At 47.0% G+C, this 15,475-nt stretch overlaps 1 long non-coding RNA gene across 1 annotated transcript in view; it reads right to left on the bottom strand.

The window, feature by feature from the left end:
- LOC126268097 (uncharacterized) overlaps nucleotides 1-15,475 on the bottom strand; it is a 41,709-nt gene that overhangs the window by 12,575 nt on the left and 13,659 nt on the right. Inside the window, exon 2 of the long non-coding RNA XR_007549089.1 lies at nucleotides 13,675-13,792. This is a non-coding gene — a long non-coding RNA (uncharacterized LOC126268097). The remainder of the gene's footprint in view (nucleotides 1-13,674; nucleotides 13,793-15,475) is intronic.

The raw sequence follows: 15,475 nt of genomic DNA, 5'->3' as shown, positions 1-15,475 counted from the left end.
TAATCCCTTAAATTTGGTATTCTCGGTACACTCTTGACATTGTGGACATCCGAATATTGAACTCCCTAACTATTTCGGAATTTAAGTGTCCCCAACGTCTAACGAAACTACCATTCCGCGTAAAAAGTTTGTTAAAAACCATCATGCGACCATGACCACGTCTTCACTGAGTACAAATATCCGCTCAGCCAATGCACTGCCCTTTCATACACTGAAGAGCAATAGAAAGTACACTACTGACCATTAAAATTGCTACACCGAGAAGAAATGCAGATGATAAACGGGCATTCACTGGACAAATATATTATACTAGAACTGACATGTGATTATATTTTCACGCAATTTGGGTGCATATATCCTGAGAAATCAGTACCCAGAACAACCACCTCTGGCCGTAACAACGGCCTTGATACGTCTGGGAATTGAGTAAAACAGAGCTCGGATGGCGTGTACACGTACAGTTGCCCATGCAGCTTCAACACGATACCACAGTTCATCAAGAGTAGTGACTGAGGTATTGTGACGAGCCAGTTGCTCGGCCACCATTGACCAGACGTTTTCAATTCGTGAGAGATCTGGAGAATGTGCTGGCCAGGGCAGCAGTCGAACATTTTCTGTATCCAGAAAGGCCCTTACAGGACGTGCAACATGCGGTCGTGCATTATACTGCTGAAATGTAGGGTTTCGCAAGAATCGAATGAAGGGTGGAGCTACGGGTGGTCGTACATCTGAAATGTAACGTCCATTGTTCAAAGTGCCGTCAATGCGAACAAGAGGTGACTAAGACGTGTAACCAATGGCATCTCATAACACCACGCTGGGTGATACGCCAATATGGCGATAACGAATACACGCTTCCAATGTGCGTTGACGGCGATGTCGCCAAACACGGATGCGATCATCATGATGCTGTAAACAGAACCTGGATTCGTCAAAAAAAATAAAGTTTTGCCATTCGTGCACCCAGGTTCGTCGTCGAGTACACCATCGCAGGCGCTCCTGTCTGTGATGCAGCGTCAAGGGTAACTGCAGCCATGGTCTCCGAGCTGATAGTCCATGCTGCTGCTAACGTCGTCGAACTGTTCGTGCAGATGACTGTTGTCTTGCAAACGCCCCCATCTGTTGACTCAGAGATCGAGACGTGGCTGCACGATCCGTTATAGCCATGCGGATAAAATGCCTGTCATCTCGACTGCTAGTGATGCGAGGCCGTTGTGATCCAGCATGGCGTTCCTTATTACCCTCCTGAACCCACCGATGCCATATTCTGCTAACAGTTATTGGATCTCGACCAACGCGAGCAGCAATGTCGTGATAGTCTACAATCCGACCTTTATGAAAGTCGGAAACGTGATGGAACGCATTTCTCTTACTTACACGAGGCATCACAACAACGATTCACCAGGCAATGACTTCAACTGCTGTTTGTGTATGAGAAATCGGTTGGAAACTTTCCTCAAATCAGCACGTTGTAGGCGTCGACACCGGCGCCAACCTTGTGTGAATGGTCTGAAAAGCTAATCATTTTCATATCACAGCCTCTTCTTCCTGTCGGTTAAATTTCGAGTCTGTAGCACGTCATCTTCGTGGTGTAGAAATTTTAATGGCCAATAATGTAGTATACCTGCGTAATATTGTGCAGGTCCCCCGCGAGCACACAGAAGCGCCGCAACACGACGTGTCATGGAGTCGACTGAGGTCTGTAGTAGTGCTGGAGGGAATTAGCACCTTGTATCCTCCAGGGCTGTCGATAAATCCGTAAGAGTACGAGGGGGTGGAGATTTTTTCTAAACACCACATTGCAAGGCATCCCAGATATGCTCAATAATGTTCATGTCTAGGGAGTTTGGTGGCCAGCGAAAGTGTTTCAATTCAGAAGAGTATTCCTGAAGCCACTCTGTAGAAATTCTGGGCGTTTGAGGTGTTGCATTGTACTGCAAGAATTGCCAAAGTCCGTCGGAATGCACAACGGACATGAATGGATGCAGGTGATCAGACAGCATGCATAAGTACGTGTCACTTTCAGAGTCGTTTCTAGACTTTATCACGGGTTCCACATTACTCCAACTGAACAAGCCCCACGCCATTACAAGGGCCACCTCCAGCATGAACAGTCCACTGCTGACATGTTGGGTCCATCGATTCATGTCATACCCGTACACGTTCGTCCACTTCGTACAATTTGAAACGAGACTCGTCCGACCAGCAACATCTTTCCATCCATCAACATTCCAATGTCGGTGTTAACGGTCCCGGGCGAGGTGTAAGACCTTGTGTCGTGCAGTCATTAATGGTACACTAGTTGGCCTTCGGCTCCGAAAGCCGATATCGATGATGTTTTGTTGAATGGTTCGAACGCTGACACTGGTTGATGGGCCAACATTGAAATCTGCAGCTATTTGCGGAAGGGTTGTACTTCTGTTACGTCGAACGATTCACATCAGTTATCGATAGTTCCGCTCTCACTGGATTTTTTTTTTCGGCCATAGGGACATCGGAGATTTGAGGTTTTACCGGATTCCTGATATGCACGGTACATTCGTGAAATGGTCATACGGGAGAATTCCCACTTCGTCGCTACCTCGGAGATGCTGTGTCCCATCGCTCGTGCGCCGATTATAACACCACTTAAATCTTGATAACCTGCCACAGTAACAGCAATAACCCATCTAACAACTGCGCCAGACACTTGTATTATACAGGCATTGCTTGCCGCAGCGCCGTAGTCTGCTTGTTTTGATATCTCTGTATTTGAATAAGCATGCCTATACCAGTTTCTTTAGCGCTTCAGTGTACCTTGTGTACGCGATAATACTACCATCTGTATATGTGCATATTGCTGTCCTATGACGTTTGCCGGCTCAGTGTAGATGAAGAGTGACCAGTGTCATAAGATCGAAGAAAATGTGCAGATTTGTGGTCGATACGCATCGAGGGAATGTATCTCACGCAAAGACGAGAATGACCGGCGATGCGTGATGTCAGAAGACGAAGTTTTCTTCTGTCTCTGGAAGAATGTAGCGTCATTATTCACATGAAAGCGGTTGTCATACACGTCAGTAGTATGGAGTCTTGACCCAGTAAATGTTGAGTAAGGTTGAGAGACAATGCTACTGCGCATATGTCTACCAGTCGGATCAGAGTTGATACTACAACTGTCACTGAACCTGCCGCCGTTAATAGTCCATAATATATCAGACCTAACAGACATCAAGAAGGGTTAAATAGGAGACCATCGTCAAATATCTGCTACAGCCATATACAGATACTGTATCTAGTGTTATAGCAACATACACAGATTATAGGCGGATCCATATGTTTAATTTAGTACAAGAAGAATAACTGAAAATCACTATCACAGCATGCAGACAGACGCCCCGATACAGCGTCCGACGTATTGGAGTAGTGCACAGAACTATTTTCAGATAAGCACCATTGGAGGAGGACACTTGGAATTGTTTCCAGACTTTGAGTTTTCATTATCTCCAGCGTCAGACCACTGTTATTGCATAGTACACCAATTAATGTGGCGTTATTCTCTGCAACGTTAAATCCCTTCTTATGCGATGTTCTCAGAACGAGAGTTCGATGTACTGTTAATTTGTGAAAATCCACGAATTACTGACATGAATGTTGTGCTGAAAAGTTATGATTGAAATCAGTTATGTCAGAATTCAACGCAAATAAATGGGAATGTTCATCTCTCAACCACTAACAAAGATACTTTATTACCGTACCAAATATGTGAGGACGAATGAAGAACAGTGAAAATACACTTCAACAATGAGAGTCCTAAGCAGAACACTAATTTTCAGCAGTCTACATTCAGAAACATGATGTATGACAGCCAACGCATTCAAAGTGTGATGTCCTCACGTGTACGGATTTTATGGATCTATCTGGTGAACCCTTGGAAAGCTCACCCATCAGGAAACGACAGAAGAAGTATTTGGTACGAATTTCTTGCATTCACTCGCTACGAATGTAACATTTCAACACAACATGCTATGCTAAATATAGTATTATAGGACTTTCATGAAACTGAGAGTTCAATGTAGTGTTAATTTTTGAAAATCCACTAATTAATTACACGAACACGATATTCCATCACAGTAAACTGCTTAGACAAAGCATGCTCCGTTTTGTCTACACTTGCAGCTGAACTGCTTCCCCCAGTACCGCTTCATGCCTGCAAACGGGTTATTCACTAACCAGGAATGTAACACAGCAAACCACTTAGTTGGGTAATGATGTTTCTATGACAGTAGCCTACAGATGCTAATGTGTATGGACATATAACACATTTCGTCAGCTTTTTTAGTTTGTAAACATTGCATACCTGGTGCGGCCTGCACTGTTGAAAGTTTTCCTTCCTGTCACACATTGAGTTTTCCCTGCCATTACAGTGAAACTAGGCTACATGTGCTAAGTTTGGAATCCAAGACGACCACTTGTACCAAGTATAATATCCAAAATACTCGCTTATCATACTACATTCTCCGCCTGTGCGGCCCCCAGGGGCTCAGCATTCACTTGCTAAGTACGGGCTTGGCGACCCCGGGGTCCTGAGCTGGGGACTGGTCTGCGCCGCCAGTGTCCCGTCACCGTAACCCCCGAACATGCTTCGGCGACCACCGTACGGCGCGGCGGTGAAATGTTGTGTGCTGCAGGGAATGGTAATCTTGGCTTGGCCGCCTGGATTGCGAGGAAGGCCAACCTCTATAAAAACCCCTCAATCTTTCGGTGTGCTCCGCGCCTAGAAGATGCATGGCTGTTGGGGTGGAACAGTCGCAAGCGGGCAACCTCTGGGGCACCTGCCGCACCCCAGTTGTATAAGGTTTACTCAGGCACGCGGGGCTCTGTCTGAGCGGACTTTTAGTTCCCTAGCTGCTCGTGGGACCGAAATGGACCCTTCGACCTCTACATTTCCCCCTACCAGTGGCTTGGGTGGGCCGGTGGTAGGAAAACACACCCAATCGAAAAAGCGGCTACGCGCTGCGAGTCCTCCAGCGCCTGGTGTTGCTAGAGATTTAACAGAATGTAGTAACGGAGCACATGCTGATAATCAGAATGTGTTTTTGATTATTAAAAGGAAGGAGGGTAGCTTTGAGAGGGTTTCTCCCTTTTACATCCACAAGGGTCTTGAGGGAATTGCAGGAACACTAAAATCTGTAAAGCGACAGCGCAATGGGACTCTGTTAGTTGAAACTTCTAGTTCCCGTCAAGTCGCTGCCCTTCGGAAAGCAAATTGTCTAGGATAGTACGCTGTCGAGACCGAGCTCCACTCCACTTTGAATTATAGTAAGGGTGTTGTGACGTGTAGGGACTTGGTGGATATCCCCATAGACGTGCTAAAATCTGAGTGGGCTGACGAAGGAGATGTTGACGTGCAGCACATTATGAAACGAGTCAATGGGGACCTCGTCAAATCTGACTCGTTTATTCTCACGTTCAGTTGCCCGAAACTCCCAGAGCATGTTAAAGCGGGGTTCTTACGTTTGCCCGTACGGCCATATTTCCCAACCCAATGCGCTGTTTTAAATGTCAACGCTTTGGGCATACTACGTTGGGGTGCAATGGGATAGCCAAGTGTGGTAAATGTGGTCAGCCTGCCCATGACGGAGCCGATTGTTCATCGCCTGTGAAGTGCGTGAATTGCTCTGGGAGTCACCCTGTCTGGAGCCGGATCTGCCCCAGCTATCTCGAAGAGCGGAAGGTACAGGAGATTAAAACATCTAAGCGCATCCCCTATGGTGAGGCCAAGAAGATCTTTAAGGCCATGCAACCTCCTGTGTTTTCAACATCTTTCGCTTCCGCTCTCAAAAAACCGGTACAACTGGCCACTGTTGCTACACAAACGGAGGTTGCTAGTGTTAGCACTAAAACCTGCGCTTGCCAGTGTACTTGTGCTGCTGCGGTTGTTTTGCAATCTGCGGCTCTCCCCGCTACATCGGACAAGGCCGTGGTTGCTGACATTGAGGTACTTCCAGCCTCCCCCCATATGGCACCTTCTGCCCAGGCGAGTCAACCTCCAACTGATGACAAGGCTCTGCATTCCAAGCCCCCCAAGACAAAGCCTCAGAAGATGAAGGTTCTGCCACCTGAGGAGACTAGTCAGCGTCGGTCCGATGATGATGCCATCGTACTGTCTGACATCTCCCGTGGGTCGTCATCGGATCTTATGGACATTGATGTCGACCTGGGGCGATCTTCTCGCCCCAGGAATAAATCTCCGGCCAGTACGGTCTCTCCTCCAAAGCACAGATGCAGGGTGAAAGTTCAGCCACCCTGATCACTGGCTCCCATATTACAGTGGAACCTGAATGGTTTCAGGACGCATGTGGCCGAATTACAACTCCTTATACGAGAGTGCCCCTTGTGCGTATGTATCCAAGAGACACATTTTCGGGCCACTGATTCCCCTTCTTTACGCAGCTATACCGTATATCGAAAAGATGATCTGACGGGGCAAAGGGCAAAGGGTGGTGTTGCGGTTTTTGTCCGTGACATGCACCCCTCATCTGAGCTCCCTCTCGTCACCGACTTGCAAGCAGTTGCAGTTGACATTCTTGTGGGTCGGAGGCTCACAGTCTGTTCTGTTTATTTACCACCTCCGGATGCGATAGACTCTGAGGCTCTCACGGACCTTATTAGCCAACTCCCTCGCCCATTTCTTCTTCTGGGGGACTTCAACGCTCATAATGTCTTATGGGGCTCTCCGACTACTTGCCCCAGGGGTCGCATTCTGGAAAGCGTCATGATGTCTGAAGAACTGTGCCTCCTCAACTCTGGTGCTCCCACTCATTTCTGTACTGCTTCCGGATCGTCATCGGCTATTGACCTTTCCTTTTGCTCTCCAGCACTCGCGGATTCTGCTCTGTGGGAGGCTGCAGCTGACCTCCATTCTAGTGACCACTTCCCCCTCTGTATTCGCCTCCTGGATGAGGCTGTGGCATTACCAGTGCCGCCCCGGTGGCACCTTTGCAGAGCTGACTGGATACTTTTCATCCAACTGGCTGTTTTGGAACACCGTGCCAGCGTCCACGAATGGGTAGACCATGTTGCAGCCGTGATCTCACATGCTGCTGAATTGTCAATCCCACGGTCATCCGGTCATCCCAAGAGGCGTCCTGTCCCTTGGTGGACCACTGAGTGCCACTCAGCCATCCGCGCCCGCAGTGCAGCACTGCGCCGCTTCAAGTGCCGTCCCTCAGCTGACAATCTTGCGGCCTTTCGGGTGGCAAGGGCCAGAGCGCGGCGAGTGATTAAAGAGAGCAAACGACGGTCATGGCAATCGTTCTTGAATTCCATCTCTCGCTCCACTAGTTCTACGAAAGTATGGGAAGCCATCAGGAGGATTTCCGGGAAACTCAGCCAACTACCTGTCACGGCATTGCTGCATCAGGGATGTCTCCTCACGGCGCCGAGAGACATTGCCCAGACACTGGCCATGCATTTTGCGGAATCTACCGCCACTATTAACTGTGATCCAGATTTCTGCCGCTACCGCACTGCCGTCGAAAGGGGTCACTTGGACTTCCGGTCTCTAAATTCTGAACCCTATAACTGCCCCTTCACAATGTGGGAACTTGATTCGGCGCTGTCTGTGGCTCATGATACTGCGCCTGGTCATGATCAAATCCGGCACAGCATGCTGCGGCACCTGTTGCTGCCATCCAAGGAAGTTCTCCTGAACTGTTTCAATATGATATGGTTATCTGGCACGTACCCTGACTCGTGGAGGGAGGCAATTTTGATTCCCCTCCTCAAACTAGGGAAGGACCGAACGCATCCCAGTAGTTATCGGAGTATTGCCTTGACGAGCTGTGTTGGGAAGACGTTGGAACGCATGGTCAACCGCCGCCTGGTTTGGCTGCTCGAGACCAGGCAGCTCCTTAGCCCCTCTCAGTGTGGCTTTAGGAGATGTCGTTCCACTATAGACAACTTGACCCTGCTTGAGGCCGCCATCCAGCAGACCTTCCTACTTTGACATTAATAAGGCGTATGACACTACTTGGCGCCGCCTTATCCTCAATCAACTCCATGAGTGGGGCTTTCGTGGCCGTCTCCCCATCTTCATTCGGTCCTTTCTTTCTCACCGCCTCTTTCGGTATCGGTTTGGTAATGTGCTATCGGATTTGTACGTGCAGGAGAATGGTGTTCCTCAGGGCAGCGTTTTAAGTGTCACCCTCTTTGCCGTTGCTATTAACAGTATCACGTCCACTATCCGGAGTCCTGCCCAATGCTCCTTGTTTGTGGACGATTTTGCTGTTTTCTGTTCTTCCTCCAGTCTTGTCAGTGCTAGTCGGCAGTTACAGCTTACGATAAAGCGCTTAGAGGCATGGACTGCAAAGACGGGTTTTACCTTTTCTGCAGACAAATCTGTGTGTGTTCATTTTAATCGTTCTCGGCGTCTTTTTACCTCCCCTGAATTGCGTCTGACGGACACCGTTCTTCCTTTTAGAGACACTGTGAGGTTCCTGGGCCTCACTTTTGATTCCAAGTTGTCGTGGTTGCCTCACCTTAAAGACCTCAAGGTGAGGGCCCTGAAGGCACTGAATATTTTGAAGTGTCTGAGCCATCGGTCCTGGGGAGCAGATCGGGCGCGTCTGCTGCAGTTTTATAGGGCTTTCGTCCGATCGCGTCTTGACTATGCTTGCACCGTGTATGGGTCAGCAAGGCCTTCGTATCTGAAGATCCTTGACGCAGTACACCATGAGGATATCAGGCTGGCCACTGGTGCCTTCCGTACCAGTCCCATCCCCAGCCTGTGTGCTGAGGCAGGGGAACCGCCGCTCGCCATCCGGCGGAAACTCCTCATGGTGCGACGGGTGTGTCATTTCCTTGCCTGTCCTACCTCCCCTGCGTACCCTACCGTTGCCCGACCGCATATGGAACGTCTCTTTTGCAGTCGTCCCAGGGCAACAAAACCATTTGGGATTCGTGCCAAGCATGTGCTTGAGTCCCTTGGTGTGGAGCGTGTGGCCCCCCTACGACAAGGTTTTACTCGCCTGCCTCCCTGGTTGCTCCAGAGGCCCAGCATCCTTTTAGACTTGTCGGAGAACCGGAGGAACTGCACTCCGGCGTTTGTTTTTACCTCCCTATTTTACGATATTTTAAACCAGCATCCGGACCATGTACCTGTATTCACAGATGTTTCTAATCAGCGGGACACTGTTGGTTGTGCTGTTGTTTTCCCAGATCGAGTCGTCAAGTTACGGCTTCCTGCGGCGTTTACTATCCTCGATGCCGAATTTTTTGCAATCTTGCGGGCATTGGAGCAGATGAGATGTGTTACCAGTCGTAAGTTCCTCATCTTTTCTGACTCCCTGAGTGCCCTTCAGACCATGCAACACTTGTACCCAGCGGATACGGTCGTCCAGAACATCCATGATGCCCTACTCCACCTGCAACGGCAGGGGAAGGAGGTTTCTTTTTGCTGGGTGCCGGGGCACGTGGATATTAGGGGAAACGAACTGGCGGATGTGGCTGCCAAAGATGCATGTTCCCTCCCTCACGTTGTTGAATGTGCCGTCCCCCTCCATGCTGTAACCTCCCTTTTGCGTTTTCGTGTTATGCATCAATGGGAAGAGGAGTGGTTGGCAGTTTCTGACAATAAGCTGCGTCTGGTAAAGGCCACTACGCGACCATGGCGTACGTCCTACCAGTCATACAGGCGGGATGATGTTCTCCTCACTCGCCTCCGCATTGGACACAGTCCCTTCACGCATGGTTTTTTACTCCGGCGGGAGGACCCCCCAATCTGCAGTGCTTGTGGCGTCCAGATTACTGTCCGCCACATTTTACTTGACTGTCTTTTATTCTCTGACCAGAGGGCGGTGGTTTCCTTGCCACCGGATTTGCCCTCTATTTTGCAAGACGACGCAGCGACTGTGGTTAAGGTCTTACGGTTTTGTGTCCTGTCCAATCTGTTGCCTCGGATTTTAGGGAGAAGGTTTTAATGTGCTGCTGGGTGACTGGCTGACCCAGGTTTTAGGTAAGAGGTCCGCCAGTCACGATTACCTCCTTGTTTCCCTTCGGTATCTGTTCTCTTTTCCTTGTGTTTCCTTTCCTTTTTTAGTGTGTTTCTTCTCCTCTTGTTTTGCCTCTGTATGTGCGCATTTGGAACTGCGTCAGGCCTGTGTCTTTTAGCCGTTCTCCTTGTTCGGCGTCCGTCTTCGTCCCTTCACCGCTTGTGTTCCTGTTTCTATGCGTTTGGGCGCTGATGACCACGCTGTTTAGCGCCCGTAAACCTCAAACACACACACACACACACACACCGCCTGTGCGTGAGTAAATTTGGTACAATTTATGCTGTAAAATGGGGAATTTGTTGCAGTCTCACTGTAACCGGAGCATTGGGAACAGTTTCACTGTTTTTGTTGTAACATGACGGTGTAGGGTGGCAAGTGTCATGCAGTCAGCATTGTGTGATTAAGTTACCACTGTCACCAGAAGATGACAAACGATTTGTACAGTCAGTTAATGTCAATACCCTAGTTTGGAGACACTATAGTATTTGACTGACTGTGACAGTAATTGAATGTGGACGGCTTGAAGCATGACAATCCTCGCTTCGTACCTATACAAATGACTGTTACTCGTGTCCAGCATGCTACTTCATCAAAACCTGTATGGCAGCGTAAGTCAGACACTGACAAATGTACTTTAACGTATAAGTTAGAGCATTATTAGTCCCCGTGTGCGTTGTAACGTTGTATAACAAATATTCAAGTATTTTGATAAATAATACCTCAAACCGTCACAGTATATGTATGATCATGAGACGAAAGGTCTAAGAGATAGCTTTTCTGGTACATTTTCTCGCAGTTTCTCCCAACATACGACAATTGTCGAACATTTTGCTATCACATTCCTGCAGCGGTGGGAAGAGTCTGCGATAGGTCTGACTGTCATGATGGTAGCATTTATGACGAGGTAGCAAATAGATATTTGAAATTCTAGAGATAGGCTATAGCGAAAGAATGGTAATAAACAACATGTAGAAGATATAAGTTACTGAGAGAGATGCCTGGATTCGGGATTGAAAAGAGGTAACCAGAAGAGCTGCAGCCCTATCAACCTGTAGTTAAATATGTACATCCAAAAAGAACCGAGAGTTGAAGAGGTATTCCATGCAGTTGTACCGACAGAAAAGCCGTCTTATTAAAGTATGCCGATTTCACTTTTTATAGTATGGTCACGGGATGTTTAAAATGCTTCTTTGCCGATTTTACCCAGTATTTCTCCTGATATCACATTACAATTCTATGTAGGAGAAATGATGTTTATGCTTTGACGCAATCTCTCACGGAGATGAAGTTGGAGAATTTATCACGTAGATAGCTGTTAAGCGCACCACACATACTTTGAAGTTTTCCTCAGTTGGACTCGTCTTCCTACCATGAATCTGTCGGGTGTTAAGCACTTTATGGCTGAACAAGCACATAAAATGTGTGCCCAATGGGTGGCTCACAATATTCAACCACCACATGAAGTTTGTCGAATGGGACTCTCTCTTGAACATCTGCAGCACTGTACCAAGGAAGAAAGTGAGTTACTATCATGAGTGGTCGCTGGAGACGTGGTGTCATCACTTCTAACCCGAATCAAAACGGTGAAGTCTCCAGTGTAAGCAAGCAGACACCGCCACCCAAAAATATCCAAAGCCGTCCTCATAAATGGATGAAAGGTTATGCTCACCTCGTTCTTTAACCAAAAGTGCCCCTTCTTACCAACTTCTGCAGTGTTGTACCACGATGAATGTGCAGCCTTGGCCACGCTTCGCAAAGCTATGAAACCAAAACGGGCAGTGCAACACACAGTAGGAGTCATTGTGCTATACGAAAATACAAGGCAGCATACATCAAGTGTAGTCAAGGACCTCTTTCAGATATTAACATGCGAAGTCCTCAGTCGCCTTCCATAGGCGTGAGTATGCCGCTTTTGGTTAGCTGAAGAAGGCTCTGTGAGGCAAACGATTCACCTCAGATGAGGACGTCAAGCGGTACGTTCGGGTCTGGTTCCCAGCGCGGCCCCAGGTATTTTACGAGACGTCCATTCACAGCGGTGAGTCGCAATGGGACAAGTGCCTCAATACTGCTGTGCAATACTTATGAAATAAATGTACACGCTTCTGTTTAGAGCTCCCTGCTCTACGTTTTTCTTTTTTTGCTTAATGGTTCTCTAAACTATTTCATTGAAGAAGTCGAAAGAAACATAACCGTGCTGTGATCTCCGAATCAAATACGGTGAGGAGCAAATGGCATCATATTCCTTATTTTTAGAGAGGGTAATTTCAGCAGCGAGCAAGCAGCGTTGTTGCATGGCGGTAGCAGTCAATGTGGGCTGCACAGAACTCCTCAGTCGTTGCTACAGTGCAAATTAGTTTTGTATTTTGCTGTCCCTGTGAATACATATTGTAAAAACGAATATACCACTAGACTAGAATGAGATTTTCACTCTGCAGCGGAGTGTGCGCTGATATGAAACTTCCTGGCAGATTAAAGCTATGTGAAGGACCGAGACTCAAATTCAGGACCTTTGCCTTTAGCCGGCAAGTGCTCTACCAACTGAGCTACCCAAGCACGACTCACGGCCCGTCCTCACAGCTCTACTTCCGCCAGAACCTCGTCTCCTACCTTCCAAACTTTACAGAAGCTCTCGCATTGTGTTTTATGAACTTCAAAAAATTTTAGCTAACATAAGCTGTATAACAACATCAATCAACATCCACGTTGTATATTACATCCGTATTTGAAATCGCAAGGGGCAGGATTTGGCTATTACCAAAATAAATACTAAAGTAAGAGTTCAACATGTTCCAACAACCTATAATGGACAGACAACTTGGTTTTAACATTCAAATTAGATCATATTTTACGACAGTGTCTGCGGTTACTTTGATTACCATAAGAAATACATTGCTTTCTCTCGGCTCTACACTATCGTTTTTACACATCCTTCTATAGAAACGCTCTTCGTTCCTTTATTTGCTAGTAATGTTACGCTAACATTTTCTTTGGTTTGTGTTTTGCGCCAGTGATGGTTTAGGAAGGTTTGCACTTCTTATCAACGGTGGAAAAAATTTTGGCTTCGGCGATGGCATTTTCTTTTATTAACGGTTTCCAATTAAACATTACGTAATTTGCTATAATTTCTGTTTGGGCCTCTGCTCTGTATGGTGTGGCAAATAACATGTATGTCCAAAATTTGTGCATCTTAGAGAAGGAATATAGGAATTTTACTATAATAACAAAATGTTTTCTCCATGACTGTTCATATGTTTCAGCGTTCCTTGGAAATGTAGAAAGGAAATCTATTGGATTTCAATTAGTAGCAGACGGTAGAACAGACTGACAAGGCGGAACAATTTTGCTAACTGTATTAGACATAAAAGTACGTATAATCGACGGTGGTCTGTTCAAACAAAAGAACTTGACGGTCTCTGTAACCGCACAATTGTCTCCATGCTACATTGTCGTCGGGTTGCTACACTATACACGTACACAGAATCAGACGTCGCAACATCTCATGGTGAATCATTTCAAGGGTAGAAAGTCAATAGTGAAATGTCAGAGTTTTGTTTGAAAAGACTGGACACTCTGGGAAAAATTCTCAACAGTAAGTTTCTCACTTGTGTTTTAATGAATATTACACAATATGTGTACTAACCTCTGGAAGTCTATAGCCATGTAGCGTGGTGTCTTCGAGTACCCGTCGATATCCACGTGTTGGTATGACATGACACATTCTCATTGATTCCGTCAGCGCAGCTCTGGTGTAAACCAATCTACAAATAGTAAATGTTTTTGTCATTATTTCATTGATATGGATTCACATACATCGTTTTTACGCGAATTATATAAGAAAATATGACGATGGTTGAGGTCTCACTTGTTTACAAATCAGAAAAAATCAAATGGCTCTAAGCGCTATGGGACTTAACATCTGAGGTTATCAGTCCCCTAGACTTAGAACTAATTAAACCTAATTAACCTAAGGACATCACACACAACCTTGCCCGAGGCAGAATTCGAACCTGCGACCGGAGCAGCAGCGCGGTTCGAGACTGAAGCGCCTAGAACCGCTGGGCCACAACGGCCTGCCAACGATTATGTGAACATTTTAGGTGATCAGGTGCTCTCCCTGATTCAAATGTTATTCCCGAACAATGATGCCATATTTCAGGACGATAATGCACGCATTCACATAGCCAGGACAGTGCAATCGTGGTATGAGGAGCACAAAAACTGAACTGCAGTCTCTTCCCTGGCACCACAGTCCCCAAACTTGAACATTATTGAACACTTGTTGGGGGTATTGGAGCGCAGACTCTGGAGCAGATTTCCGCCTGCATCATCACTACAGGCGTTAGGAGAGGTTCCGATCAAAGAGTGGCAAAACATTCCATTGGAGACTATAGAATCCTTATATGCCTATATTACAAGGACAACAGCAGCTACATTAAGGGCAAATGGAAGTCCAATCCCATTCCAATAACCCATTCTCAACTAAGAACATGTGTTCACATTGCTTTGCCTAGCCACTGTATGTAAATAGGCTAAATCCGGCTCTGCGGTAGGCAACGCCTATATAAGACAACAGTTGTTAGATCGGTTACTGCTGCTACAATGGTAGGTAATTAAGATTTAAGTGAGTTTGAACGTGGTGTTATAGTCGGCGCACAAGCGATGGGACACAGCATCTCCGAGGTAGCGATCAATTGGGAATTTCACGAGTGTGCCTGATTATCAGGAATGCGATAAAACATCAAATCTCCGACATCGCTGCAGCAGGAAAAACATCGTGCAAGAACGGGGCAAATCACGAATAAAGAGAATCGTTCAACGTGACAGAAGTGCAACCCTTCCTCAGATTGCTGTAGATTTCAAGGCATCGCCATGAACAAGCGTCAGCATGAGAAACATTCAACGAAACATCATCGATATGTGCTTTTGGAGCCCTTGGTGGCTGGACGACACAGTGCCTTACGCCTCAAAAATGGTTCAAATGCCTCTGAGCCCTATGCGACTTAACTTCTGAGGTCATCAGTCGCCTAGAACTTAGAACTAATTAAACCTAACTAACCTAAGGACATCACACACATCCATGCCAGAGGTAGGATTCGAACCTGCGACAGTAGCGGTCGCTCGGCTCCAGACTATAGCGCCTAGAACTGCACGGCCACTCCGGCCGGCTTTACGCCTCACATGCGCCCTTCAACACCGACAATGGACTGTTGATGACTGGACTCATGTTCCGTGGTCGTACGAGTCTCGTTTCAAATTGTATCGAGTGGATGGACGTGTACGTGTATGGTGACAGTCTCATGAACCTACAGGCTCTGCATGTCATCAGAGTCTGTTCAAGCTGGTGGAGGCTCTGTAATTTTATGGGGCGTGTGCACTTCGTGTGATATGGAACGCCTGATACTCGTATGTCTAGTTACGATTGTGACAGGTGACACGTAAGC

Source organism: Schistocerca gregaria, chromosome 4 (genome assembly GCF_023897955.1).
Source record: "Schistocerca gregaria isolate iqSchGreg1 chromosome 4, iqSchGreg1.2, whole genome shotgun sequence".
Classification (NCBI taxonomy): domain Eukaryota; kingdom Metazoa; phylum Arthropoda; class Insecta; order Orthoptera; family Acrididae; genus Schistocerca; species Schistocerca gregaria.
This window is presented reverse-complemented; position numbering and strand designations above follow the sequence as displayed.